Consider the following 14,816-nt stretch of genomic DNA (forward strand, 5'->3'; position numbering starts at 1 on the left):
TCCTCATTGTTACGTCAGTTACCATGGCAAACATTGGACATGGTCATTCTGACGACACTTATCGTGGCAACCATTTTACGTTCTCATTGTGATGTCAGTTACCATGGCAACCACTTTGTGTTCTCATTGTGACGTCAGTTACCATGGCAACCATTTTGCGTTCTCATTGTGATGTCAGTTACCATGGCAACCATTTCACATTCTCATTGTGACCTCAGTTGCCATGGTAATCATTGTGCATCCTCATTGTGACCTCTGTTATCATGGCAAGCTTCGTGCATTCTGGTTGTGACTCTGGTTACCATGGCAACCATTGTCCATTCTCATTGATACTCTGGTTACCATGGCAACCATTGTGAATTCTCATTGTGACATTGCTTAATGTAGCAACCATTATTCATTCTCACTGATATATGGGTTACCTTGGGAACCATTGTGCATTTACATTACTAAGGTTGGTTAATAAGGCAATCATTATGCATCCTTAATAATACATCCTTTACCATGGCAACCATCATACTACCCTATTGTTACAGTCAGTTACCATGGTAACCATTATGCATTCCCTGTTATGTCGCTTACCATGGCAACACACAGATAATATAGAAATGCCAAAAATTGTTTCTGCCTGTCAAAAACTTCCTATCAAACATTCTCTGTCAGCTCTCTGCCACAAGTTCCCACAAGGACTTCCCACGGCACTTTTCCTGCCAATAGATCCTGTTATTGTTTATGGTTATCATATCTCTGCCAATATCTCAACTGACTACGTGCCAAGAAACCACGTGCAACCTCCTCTGAACACTCTAAAAGTTGAGGGCAAATTCTGGAAAATCAGGGAGAGGAAAGGGAGAAGAACTGGTGACTGTAGCCGAGAATCTCTGCCCACCTCCCCTCACCTTTTCTCCATGGAAACTGCAACACTAAAGAAACATTAAAAGAAACACTAAAGAAACACTAAAACTACCACTAATACAGAATAAGATAGGACAGTGCTCTACACTAAAGCAATTGTTGAAGCAATTCTACTCAAGTTGGCACCAAAGCAAGAATTATTCATTAGAGATAGATGGAACTCCCCAGACCAACGCTCGTGGGGAGATCTCTGCTCTCAACCTCCAGCAGTGACCTTGGGGGGTCCCAGCCAAGGTAGGAATCTCCACACAACCCCCAAGAAGGGTTCTGTTGGCACAACCTGCCCCTGGGAAAGGCGACTGGCCCTTTCTGGTGGAAAGGGTTGGACTGACAGTCACTGGACTCCAGGGGTTGCCTCACCATCAGGGGGTTCACTCGGGGTGGGAGCAGCGGCCAAAGCTCTTCCCGCAGTCGGGGCACTCGAGGGGCTTCCCTTACTGGTGGGTCCGTTGGTGTTTGGTCAAGTTACCTCTCTGGCTGAAGCTCTTCCCACACTCCCCACACTTGTAGGGCCTCTCCCCGGTGTGGATGCGCCGGTGGGTGATGAGGTTGGAGTTCTGGTTGAAGCCCTTCCCGCAGTCGGTGCAGCGGAAGGGCCTCTCATCTGTGTGTGTCCGCTCATGCACGAGGAGATGTGAGCTGGTCTTAAACCTCTTCCCACATTCCAAGCACTTGTAGGGCCGTTCCCCAGTGTGGATGAGCTGGTGCCTGAGAAGGGTGGAGCTCTGGCTGAAGCTCTTCCCACATTCCCCACACTTGAAGGGTCGTTCCCCAGTGTGGATGAGCTGGTGCCTGAGGAGGTTGGAGCTGTCCCTGAAGCTCTTCCCACATTCCCTACATGGGTAGGGTCGTTCCCCAGTGTGGATGAGCTGGTGTCTGAGGAGGTTGGAGCTGTCACTGAAGCCCTTCCCACATTCCCTACACGTGTAGGGCCGTTCCCCAGTGTGGATCTGCTGGTGCCTGAGAAGGTCGGAGCTATTCCCGAAGCTCTTCCCACATTCCAAGCACCTGAAGGGCTTCTCCCTGCTGGGAGGCTGCTCAGGGACCACCAGCTCGGAGCTCCGGCTCAAGCTCCGGCCGCCTTCCCGGCACAGGACGGGTCTTTCCTCCTCAGAGCTCCCTGGGCTGGCTTTGCAGCCCCTCATCTGGGGGTATCTCCAGGCCTTTTCCTCCCCGCTGCCTTCCTGCGCCGGGGAGCCCTTCAAAACGGCCTCTCCCACCAGGCTCTGCCGGGGGGATTTGTCCTCCGTGCTCTCCGTCCTCAGCTCGGGGCCTGGGGCAGGAAGGAAGAAGGACAGGCAGGGGATTTGCCTCCGGCCCAGAGGGAAGGCCAAGGACATCCCCCAGATCCAGCCCCGGTAGGACGGCGGCACCAGTGGGGTTGTCCTGCAGCCGGGGGCGATGCTCGGCTGCCACAGGCACCACAAGACAGGGCCAAAGGGGCACTGACTTCCTCCTCACCTGCCTGGGGGACCCGTGGCTTTTTCGTCTTCTTTGCAGCCTTCTCCTCCATCTGCCCAAGCTTTGGGAAGGACAAATCCTGCTGGGGGGAAACAAGGCCTGAGCGTGTTGCCTTGGGGATTCCTCCTGCCCAAGTCCATCTCTGGAACTCACCCAGCATCCTGGGAGCATAAAAACCTCCAAAACAACAAAATTCAGCCCAGAAAAACCCAATTCGCTGACATTCAGGAAATAAACTGCCTCAAAAATAGCGAGATTGACACCCCTCCATCACAATGGAAAAATTTAAGGTTCAGTGTTGACGGGGAGGCTCAGACATACATACACGATCTATGAGATCTAAAATATGTCCGATTTATTAGGATAGCTCAGGGGTTTTATAGCATCTGTATACAAGGTCTCGTGACAAGAAGCACATAATTGGTTATAGGTCACTGTCCAGATGTAAACATGCATTACAAATACCTTTATAATTGGTTATTAACAGGTAACAAGGCAATTATTTACTTTATCAAACTCCACCTTCTTCTTGGCACCGATTTCCTTTTGTTCTAGCAAAGACACCCGCGGCCATCTTGACACCTATAACTTATAGTGCTTATAAAACTATATGAAAGTTTATAAAAGTCTATAAAAGTACCTCACACAATATAAATTGCTCACACATTCATCATGTTCCTCCCACAAATCCCCTTTTTTGTTTTTGAGCAATTTATATTACACTACAATACATTCTTATCTTACCACTAACATATTACAACACACAAGTGCATGTACCCATCACCATTGAAAATTAACACCTTCACTCACTTATCATTTATTATTATCTTATAATGCTAAAACTTAACCCATACTAAAATTTAACAGGTAGTACATTAGGTTCACAGGAAACACTCTCTTAATTCTTGACTTCTATGATTATATGATATTACACTATAAACTATCTTATAATAATACTGAAAAACTCTGTAATTCTGAATAGCTTATCTACCACAATATCAACCTTGTTCTGCAGTATCACTCCCTTTCCAAGGTCTTATCCAACGTGTAGGCAGCCACCGAACTCCTGTATCTGTGAGGACACAAGCATATCCTCTACCAGTTAGTTTTACCTCCGCAGGCCCCTTCCAGACCCCGGTTTGTGGGTCCTTGTACTGAACTTTCATCGTTACCTGTGGATTTACCAAACCTGACTGCATAGAAGTGTTATGAATTACAATAGGAGGGTCCGATCTTCCACCCGTCAACCGTAAAAATTCAAAACATATAACACTTTTGCAAGTCGGTTATGTGGGCTATCCAGCTCTTCTCCCCCTTTCTGTTTTTGCAAAAGTGATTTCAGAACTCCATGAGCCCGCTCGATGATGGCTTGTCCTGTAGGAGAATGAGCTATTCCGGTAACATGAGAAATACCCCAATTCATGCAGAATCTGCGAAAACGCTGTGAGGTATAACCGGACCCATTATCGGTCTTAATTTCCGTGGGGACTCCTAGGGCCGCTATACATGCATGCATATGACGAATGACATACCTGGCACCTTCCCCAGCATGAGTAGAGGCTCAGATAGCATGAGAAAAAGTGTCAATGCACACATGCACATACTTCAATCTTCCAAACTCATTAACATGAGTGACATCCATCTGCCAAAGCTGCAATGCCCAGCCCATTTCTGTGGCAGGCTGAACAAGCTTGTACAATACCACGTGCATCTGATAGAGTTAACCCAAATTGTCTGGTTAGGACTTCTGCAGACTGATGGAAAAAGTTGTGGGACAAGACTGCTTGTTGAAATTTGTTCACAGTAGGACCGACCCATGCAGGTGTTACTAACTTGTCTGTCCTGTCATTACGAAGTGTTAAACCATCATGCAGTTTTTGGTGACTTCTGATATGAGTGATAAAGTAGGGATGTGTTCTCTGGTTTAACAAATGCAACAACTGTGTCATGAGTGCTGCTAAGATCTTATTCTTCAGGGTTTTGATCATTGCCCTCTCTATCCTCTGAACTGTTCCCACCACACAGAGAGAATCGGAAACTACATCGAGAGGTTCTTCTCTCCAGAAGCCAAAAGCCCACACTACACCCTACAATTCAAGGGTTTGCAGTGTGTCACTTGTAACACCTGGAAGCAATTTGTGTTTCCACTCTGTTCTCTCCTGTCAGGTCACTGCCGCTCGTCGAGATTTTCGTCCAGCATCTGTAAAAACAGTAATTCCCTCCAGAGCTGGACTGACTGATCTTCTAGTGTTCTACAGGCATACCCTGCAGTTATTTTACTTGAGATGTTAACTATGGCTGCTTTTTGCACGTCTGACAATTCTCTCCGAAGGTCTGCATTAGTAACAGACCCTAGCAAAGGCATTAGAGGAGCTAGATCATCGTTGGTTATCCCACAAACAGGTCTTACCCACTGTATGTCACCAAGTAGCTTCTGCACATCAGTCAAGGTTCTTATGTCAGTGTTAATAGTTAACTTCTGTGGTTTCACAATACCAGATGTTATGGTCCAACCTAGATACTGCCAAGGCTCTTGTCTCTGAATCTTCTCAGGAGCGATTTTCAGACCATGCTGACTTAATTCCTGTTCTAACTGCAACAACAACACAGGGATATCTAAATTTTGGTCTGCTATTAGAATATCATTCATGTAGTGATAAACCAATAGCTCGGGATGCTGATTTCGAAATGGCTGCAAAGCCCAAGCAACATAGAGCTGACACATCACAGGTGAATTCTTCATCCCCTGTGCGAGAGTAACCCATTCAAATCTCTTTGCTGGCTCTGCTTTGTTCACTGAGGGTACTGTAAAGGCAAATTTTGCAGTATCATCTGGATGCAAGAAAATAGTAAAGAAACAATCTTTCAGATCTATTATCAGTATAGCCCAATCATGTGGAATCATTGTAGGAGAGGGTAAACCTGGCTGTAAAGTTCCCATATCCTCTATGACTGCATTAATAGCCCGTAGATCATGCAATAGTCTCCATTTCCCTGACTTCTTTGGAATGACAAATATAGGAGTATTCCATGGGCTTGTAGATGGAACAATGTGACCTGCATCTAATTGCTCCTGAACCAGTTGTTGTACTATCTGTAGCCTGTCTTCTCTCAGTGGCCATTGATCGACCCATATGGGCTTTTCTGTTCTCCACTTCAGCTTCAAGGTCAGCTGCTTGTCAATGGCCGCTCCTAAAAAGGAGAAGTAACCAGGCGTGCTCCCATCTGACCTAGCAGGTCTCGACCTATTAAACCCACTGGCAAAGATAACACATAGGGCCTTGTACTCACTGATGTACCGTCAGAAAAACGAAAGCTTACCACATCTCTACTGATCCATGTTTGCTGTACACCACTTACCCCTCTCACTCCTGCAGGTGCCATTACCACAGGCCAGGTGTTAGGCCATTTGTGTCTGGGGATGATGGTAACATCTGCTCCGGTATCAATGATCATGGTCATAGTGTTGGACTGACCATTAGGATGCTGCACAACTACACTCTCCTCAGGTTTCCCCTGCTTAATGTCTATGGCTAACATCACCTCAGGAGAACCTGTGGAGCCAAAACCTTTATCCCTTCGAGCCCGTGATTCTGCCTTGGGCACCACTGCCTTGAAAGGTACCAGCTGTGCTATTTTGCTGTTAGCCGGAATGAAAACTGGTGGTGTTAAAGTATATACCATGATTTTGATGACTCCTGTAGCATCAGCATCTATCACTCCTGGCACCACAAAATTCCCTGACGAGACAAAGATGAACATCCTAACAAGAGAGTACTTAACTTTTTACCTAAAGGTCTTTACAATGTAGAAATACTCTTAGGTTAAAAACTCTTTTAATACCTATGTAATGCATTACCAGGTCTATAAATATATATAAACCCACACAATACTTTTCTCTTGCACACAATTGTCTTTCAAACATTCATAAGGTGGCCACCGCATTCATACCTCAATCATGCATGCTTTCACACAGTGAAGCTTTTGTTTTTGATTATAATACGATTTATATGCAATTCCCCATAGCAGAGGCTTCATCTTCGAAGGGTCAGCAGGCTCACAAAATAGCAGGCGTCCCTGCAAAAGGCAACGTTGACCTTCATGTAAAGCCTGAAAACCTTGAGCATGAGCCATCTGTATTTTCATTTAAAAGTTCTCACCATCTTTCTGTTTCTGATGGTCAGCAGTCAAATGATTGCCATAAGAATTTATACACATTTAATACATATTAGTAAACTCTCCCTATAATAGAGACTAATTGGGTTTTGATAAACAAATTAAAGCTATTATAGGAACACCTTTTGTACTGTTCTAGACCAACCTGTTTACAGGGCAAATCATTTGTTGTGATATAACCTGTGAAAAAATTCTTTTAAACCTTTTAAACAAAATACCCTTTGTATTACCCACTAATAATCTGAAATCTCACTGAAGAAAGAAAAAAAAAAAACCAAAACAGGATTAGTAACCTATAAACTGCAAGGCTTAAAATATCAATTTAAATAATTTAGAAAAAACTCATTTTTCAAAGGTACTTTGTTTTCCACATTCCAGTGAGCAAAACGATTTTACACTTAAATTAACAAACTGACTTTGCTATATGACTCTTCCCTTTTCCTGATGCTAAGGGCCACTAATGCCCCACTGGAGCAGCCACAAAAGCTGCTTTTTCCTATTCAACCACCCTTCCAGCCGCCTCGAGGGGCTGGGCTGCAGGGTTTGAGGTGTTTGAGTTAAAACACTGTGTAGTTCGCGACTTTGCTGCTGTTGTTGTTTTCAGTAAACAGGAGTAGGGTCGCAGCTTGTACTGTTGACGCCGTTGTTGTTGCCAGTGTACGGCCACTGTGGCGCGGGGGAGATAACCCCCCAGGGCGCCGGAGCCGCTCCCGCTGCTCTCTGCGTTTCTGTGCTCCGCACCCTCGGTCCCGGGGGCTGTGTTGGTGTTCCGAAAAGGAGCTGATTCACGTTCTTCCCGCTTTGAGAGAGATGACATTTCGGCGGAGATGCGACTGCCAGCGCATGCGCGACGTTAGTCACAGGCACTTCACTCGTAGTTGCCGCTGTCGATGACGCAACAGCTGGCTCCGTGCCTGACGCATGCGCGATGGTTACTGCTGGTGGTGCTGCGGGCGCAGGCGCAGAAGGTCCCGCTGCGATGACTGACTGCGCAGGCTCGGCTGCAGACGCAGGTGCGCTGCCAGGTGCTGTTGCCAGTGACAACGCGGGGGCAGTGAGGAGGGGGAGAGTTGTGGGCTGCGCAAGCGCAGTGACCGTTGGAGTCCCTGGCTCCGCTCCACCCTTGCTCTCCGCGGTTCTTGTCTCCCCCACCGCAGCTGGAACCAAGCCAAGCCGCTTTCTCGCCGCCATTGGCATGGGCGCGGTCGTAGCGCCGAATACCAGCTGATCCGCACAAGTTTTACTCTCGGAAACTTTCGCTTCCGTCCCGCTCTCGCCATCTAAAGCTGCGCGCGCGGACAGAGACACTTGCCGCTCCGCTCCCGCTTCTTCCAGCGCGTCTACCAACAAGCGCCAGACGCCTGGAAACTTTTTAACTTCTTTAGACCCTCCTGAGGTCTCTTCCCACAGTTTCTGTTCTAGAGAGTCCCAAATAGACACTTCAAAGGCAACAGAAACACCGGGGATAAGGTCCTTAGCCCTGGACCATTCCAACAACCCTCTAAGGGTGGCACATTCATAATAAAAGTCCTTTTTATAAAGGATAGTTTGAAGAAGCTTTTCCACTATTGCCTCCTCTTCTGAGAGGACGGTCCCCATCTTGCTTCTCCTTTTCTGGCTACTCGCCTGATCAGGGCGAGATTCCCACAAACTGCTTACCGCGCGGATTTTTCAATTCCAGACGCTGGGGTAACGTCACCGGAATTCCAGCCAGCTTCTCCCTCCTTCGTCCAGTTCGCTTCCACGTCCTGACCGAACAGCGAACCCGAAGTCCCGATTTCACACTGCTGCTTTTAACACCGTCTCTGGCTAAACTTCAGAGGGGCAGCGAATTTCGCTTTAAGACCTTCCTGGCTAATCTTCAGGAGGCAGCGGTCCCAGTGTCCCTATCTTTCGGACGCCACTTGTTGACGGGGAGGCTCAGACATACATACACGATCTATGAGATCTAAAATATGTCCGATTTATTAGGATAGCTCAGGGTTTTATAGCATCTGTATACAAGGTCTCGTGACAAGAAGCACATAATTGGTTACAGGTCACTGTCCAGATGTAAACATGCATTACAAATACCTTTATAATTGGTTATTAACAGGTAATAAGGCAATTATTTACTTTATCAAACTCCACCTTCTTCTTGGCACTGATTTCCTTTTGTTCTTGAAAAGACACCCGCGGCCATCTTGACACCTATAACTTATAGTGCTTATAAAACTATATGAAAGTTTATAAAAGTCTATAAAAGTACCTCACACAATATAAATTGCTCACACATTCATCATGTTCCTCCCACAAATCCCCTTTTTTGTTTTTGAGCAATTTATACTACACTATAATACATTCTTATCTTACCACTAACATATTACAACACACAAGTGCATGTACCCATCACCATTGAAAATTAACACCTTCACTCACTTATCATTTATTATTATCTTATAATGTTAAAACTTAACCCATACTAAAATTTAACAGGTAGTACATTAGGTTTACACGAAACACTCTCTTAAATTCTTGACTTCTATGATTATATGATATTACACTATAAACTATCTTATAATAATACTGAAAAACTCTGTAATTCTGAATAGCTTATCTACCACAATATCAACCTTGTTCTGCAGTATCACTCCCTTTCCAAGGTCTTATCCAACGTGTAGGCAGCCACCGAACTCCTGTATCTGTGAGGACACAAGCATATCCTCTACCAGTTAGTTTTACCTCCGCAGGCCCCTTCCAGACCCCGGTTTGTGGGTCCTTGTACTGAACTTTCACTGTTACCTGTGGATTTACCAAACCTGACTGCATAGAAGTGTTATGAATTACAATAGGAGGGTCCGATCTTCCACCCGTCAACCGTAAAAATTCAAAACATATAACACTTTTGCAAGTCGGTTATGTGGGCTATCCAGCTCTTCTCCCCTTTCTGTTTTTGCAAAAGTGATTTCAGAACTCCATGAGCCCACTCGATGATGGCTTGTCCTGTAGGAGAATGAGCTATTCCAGTAACATGAGAAATACCCCAATTCATGCAGAATCTGCGAAAACGCTGTGAGGTATAACCGGACCCATTATCGGTCTTAATTTCCGTAGGGACTCCTAGGGCCGCTATACATGCATGCATATGACGAATGACATATCTGGCACCTTCCCCAGCATGAGTAGAGGCCCATATAGCATGAGAAAAAGTGTCAATGCACACATGCACATACTTCAACCTTCCAAACTCATTAACATGAGTGACATCCATCTGTCAAAGCTGCAATGCTTGTAAACCACGAGGACTGACCCCCAAGCCAATGCCCAGCCCATTTCTGTGGCAGGCTGAACAAGCTTGTACAATGCCACGTGCATCTGATAGAGTTAACCCAAATTGTCTGGTTAGGACTTCTGCAGACTGATGGAAAAATTCGTGGGACAAGACTGCTTGTTGAAATTTGTTCACAGCAGGACCGACCCATGCAGGTGCCACCAACCTGTCTGCCCTGTCATTACCAAGTGTTAAACCACCATGCAGTTTCCGGCGACTCCTGATATGAGTGATAAAGTAGGGATGTGTTCTCTGGTTTAACAAATGCAACAACTGTGTCATGAGTGCTGCTAAGATCTTATTCTTCAGGGTTTTGATCATTGCCCTCTCTATCCTCTGAACTGTTCCCACTACATAGAGAGAATCGGAAACTACATTGAGGGATTCTTCTTTCCAGAAGTCAAAAGCCCACACTACACCCTACAATTCAAGGGTTTGCAGTGTGTCACTTGTAACACCTGGAAGCAATTTGTGTTTTCACTCTGTTCTCTCCTGCCAGGTCACTGCCGTTCGTCGAGATTTTCGTCCAGCATCTGTAAAAACAGTAATTCCCTCCAGAGCTGGACTGACTGATCTTCTAGTGTTCTACAGGCATACCCTGCAGTTACTTTACTTGAGATGTTAACTATGGCTGCTTTTTGCACGTCTGACAATTCTCTCCGAAGGTCTGCATTAGTAACAGACCCTAGCAAAGGCATTAGAGGAGCTAGATCATCGTTGGTTATCCCACAAACAGGTCTTACCCACTGTATGTCACCAAGTAGCTTCTGCACATCAGTCAAGGTTCTTATGTTAGTGTTAATAGTTAACTTCTGTGGTTTCACAATACCAGATGTTATGGTCCAACCTAGATACTGCCAAGGCTCTTGTCTCTGAATCTTCTCAGGAGCGATTTTCAGACCACGGTGACCTAATTCTCGTTCTAACTGCAACAATAACACAGGAATATCTAAATTTTGGCCTGCTATTAGAATATCATCCATGTAGTGATAAACCAATAGCTCGGGATGCTGATTTCGAAATGGCTGCAAAGCCCAAGCAACATAGAGTTGACACATCACAGGTGAATTCTTCATCCCCTGTGTGAGAGTAACCCATTCAAATCTCTTTGCTGGCTCTGCTTTATTCACTGAGGGTACTGTAAAGGTAAATTTTGCAGTATCATCTGGATGCAAGAAAATAGTAAAGAAACAATCTTTCAGATCTATTATCAGTATAGCCCAATCATGTGGAATCATTGTAGGAGAAGGTAAGCCTGGCTGTAAAGTTCCCATATCCTCTATGACTGCATTAATAGCCCGTAGATCATGCAATAGTCTCCATTTCCCTGACTTCTTTGAAATGACAAATATAGGAGTATTTCATGGGCTTGTAGATGGAACAATGTGACCTGCATCTAATTGCTCCTGAACCATTTGTTGTAGTATTTGCAGCCTGTCTTCTCTCAGCGGCCATTGATCGACCCATATGGGTTTTTCCGTTCTCCACTTCAGCTTCAAGGTCGGCTGCTTGTCAATGGCCGCTCCTAAAAAGGAGAAGTAACCAGGCGTGCTCCCATCTGACCTAGCAGGTCTCGACCTATTAAACCCACTGGCAAAGATAACACATAGGGCCTTGTACTCACTGATGTACCGTCAGAAAAACGAAAGCTTGCTACATCTCTACTGATCCATGTTTGCTGTACACCACTTACCCCTCTCACTCCTGCAGGTGCCATTACCACAGGCCATGTGTTAGGCCATTTGTGTCTGGGGATGATGGTAACATCCGCTCCGCTATCAACGATCATGGTCATAGTGCTGGACTGACCATTAGGATGCTGCACAACTACACTCTCCTCAGGCTTCCCCTGCTTAATGTCTATGGCCAACATCACCTCAGGAGAACCTGTGGAACCAAAACCTTTATCCCCTCGAGCCTGTGATTCTGCCTTGGGCACCACTGCCTTGAAAGGTACCAGCTGTGCTATTTTGCTGTTAGCAGGAATGAAAACTGGTGGTGTTAAAGTATATACCATGATTTTGATGACTCCTGTAGCATCAGCATCCATCACTCCTGGCACCACAAAAATTCCCTGACGAGACAAAGATGAACGTCCTAACAAGAGAGCACTTAACCCTTTACCTAAAGGTCCTTACAATGTAGAAATACTCTTAGGTTAAAAACTCTTTTAATACCTATGTAATGCATTACCAGGTCTATAAATATATATATATATGGATATATAAACCCACACAATACTTTTCTCTTGCACACAATTGTCTTTCAAACATTCATAAGGTGGCCACCGCATTCATACCTCAATCATACATGCTTTCACACAGTGAAGTTTTTGTTTTTGAGTATAATACGATTTATATGCAATTCCCCATAGCAGAGGCTTCATCTTCGAAGGGTCAGCAGGCTCACAAAATAGCAGGCGTCCCTGCAAAAGGCAACGTTGACCTTCATGTAAAGCCTGAAAACCTTGAGCATGAGCCATCTGCATTTTCTACTTAAAAGTTCTCACCATCTTTCTGTTTCTGATGGTCAGCAGTCAAATGATTGCCATAAGAATTTATACACATTTAATACATATTAGTAAACTCTCCCTATAATAGAGACTAATTGGGTTTTGATAAACAAATTAAAGCTATTATAGGAACACCTTTTGTACTGTTCTAGACCAACCTGCTTACAGGGCAAATCATTTGTTGTGATATAACCTGTGAAAAAATTATTTTAAACCTTTTAAACAATATACCCTTTGTATTACCCACTAATAATCTGAAATCTCACTGAAGAAAGAAAATAAACCAAAACAACAGGATTAGTAACCTATAAACTGCAAGGCTTAAAATATCAATTTAAATAATTTAGAAAAAACTCATTTTTCAAAGGTACTTTGTTTTCCACATTCCAGTGAGCAAAACGATTTTACACTTAAATTAACAAACTGACTTTGCTATATGACTCTTCCCTTTTCCTGATGCTAAGGGCCACTAATGCCCCACTGGAGCAGCCACAAAAGCTGCTTTTTCCTATTCAACCACCCTTCCAGCCGCCTCGAGGGGCTGGGCTGCAGGGTTTGAGGTGTTTGAGTCAAAACACTGTGTAGTTCGCGACTTTGCTGCTGTTGTTGTTTTCAGCAAACAGGAGTAGGGTCGCAGCTTGCACTGTTGACGCCGTTGTTGCTGCCGGTGTACGGCCACTGTGGCGCGGGGGAGATAACCACCCCAGGGCGCCAGAGCCGCTCCCGCTGCTCTCTGCGCTTCTGTGCTCCGCACCCTCGGTCCCGGGGGCTGTGCTGGTGTTCCGAAAAGGAGCTGATTCACGTTCTTCCCGCTTTGAGAGAGAGGACATTTCGGCGGAGATGCGACTGCCAGCGCATAAGCGACGTTAGTCACAGGCACTTCACTCGTAGTTGCCTCTGTCGATGACGTAACAGCTGGCTCCGTGCCTGACGCATGCGCGATGGTTACTGCTGGTGGTGCTGCGGGCGCAGGCGCAGAAGGTCCCGCTGCGATGACTGACTGCGCAGGCTCGGCTGCAGACGCAGGCGCGCTGCCAGGTGCTGTTGCCACTGACAACGCGGGGGCAGTGAGGAGGGGGAGAGCTGCGGGCAGCGCAAGCGCAGTGACGGTTGAAGTCCCTGGCTCCGCTCCACCCTTGCTCTCCGCGGTTTTTCCCCCCACCGCAGCTGGAACCAAGCCAAGCCGCTTTCTCGCCGCCATTGGCATGGGCACGGTCGTAGCGCCGAATACCAGCTGATCCGCAGAAGTTTTACTCTCGGAAACTTTCGCTTCCGCCCCGCTCTCGCCATCTAAAGCTGCGCGCGCGGACAGAGACACTCGCCGCTCCGCTCCCGCTTCTTCCAGCGCGTCTACCAACAAGCGCCAGACAACTGGAAACTTTTTAACTTCTTTAGACCCTCCTGAGGTCTCTTCCCACAGTTTCTGTTCTAGAGAGTCCCAAATAGACACTTCAAAGGCAACAGAAACACCGGGGATAAGGTCCTTAGCCCTGGACCATTCCAACAACCCTCTAAGGGTGGCACATTCATAATAAAAGTCCTTTTTAAAAAGGATAGTTTGAAGAAGCTTTTCCACCGCCGCCTCCTCTTCTGAGAGGACGGTCCCCATCTTGCTTCTCCTTTTCTGGCTACTCGCCTGATCAGGGCGAGATTCCCACAAACTGCTTACCGCGTGGATTTTTCAATTCCAGACGCTGGGGTAACGTCACCGGAATTCCAGCCAGCTTCTCCCTCCTTCGTCCAGTTCGCTTCCACGTCCTGACCGAACAGCGAACCCGAAGTCCCGATTTCACACTGCTGCTTTTAACACCGTCTCTGGCTAAACTTCAGAGGGGCAGCGAATTTCGCTTTTAAGACCTTCCTGGCTAATCCTCAGGAGGCAGCGGTCCCAGTGTCCCTGTTCGGGCGCCACTTGTTGACGGGGAGGCTCAGACATACATACACGATCTATGAGATCTAAAATATGTCCGATTTATTAGGATAGCTCAGGGGTTTTATAGCATCTGTATACAAGGTCTCGTGACAAGAAGCACATAATTGGTTATAGGTCACTGTCCAGATGTAAACATGCATTACAAATACCTTTATAATTGGTTATTAACAGGTAACAAGGCAATTATTTACTTTATCAAACTCCACCTTCTTCTTGGCACCGATTTCCTTTTGTTCTAGCAAAGACACCCGCGGCCATCTTGACACCTATAACTTATAGTGCTTATAAAACTATATGAAAGTTTATAAAAGTCTATAAAAGTACCTCACACAATATAAATTGCTCACACATTCATCATGTTCCTCCCACAGTTCAGCCAAAATATGAAGATTCAGCCCAAAAAAAGCTCTCCCAGGAGTTCCCCCTGTCTGGTCTCTCCCCTCTGGGGTTTGGAGGGTCTCCTCTCTCTGGAATGTTGGGGGTCCCACTTAGGGATGCTGGGAGTGTTG

At 46.0% G+C, this 14,816-nt stretch overlaps 1 protein-coding gene across 1 annotated transcript in view; it reads right to left on the minus strand.

Annotated features, from left to right (window-relative positions):
- Positions 1-594: 594 nt before the first annotated feature.
- Positions 595-14,816, minus strand: part of LOC126653216 (zinc finger protein 773-like) — a 96,750-nt gene continuing 82,528 nt past the window's right edge. The window contains exon 6 of the mRNA XM_050340740.1: positions 595-899. The gene's annotated coding sequence lies outside the window, so the exon portion shown is untranslated. The remainder of the gene's footprint in view (positions 900-14,816) is intronic.

This window comes from Myiozetetes cayanensis, unplaced genomic scaffold (genome assembly GCF_022539395.1).
Source record: "Myiozetetes cayanensis isolate MyiCay16 unplaced genomic scaffold, myiCay2020 scf98, whole genome shotgun sequence".
NCBI classification, from domain to species: domain Eukaryota; kingdom Metazoa; phylum Chordata; class Aves; order Passeriformes; family Tyrannidae; genus Myiozetetes; species Myiozetetes cayanensis.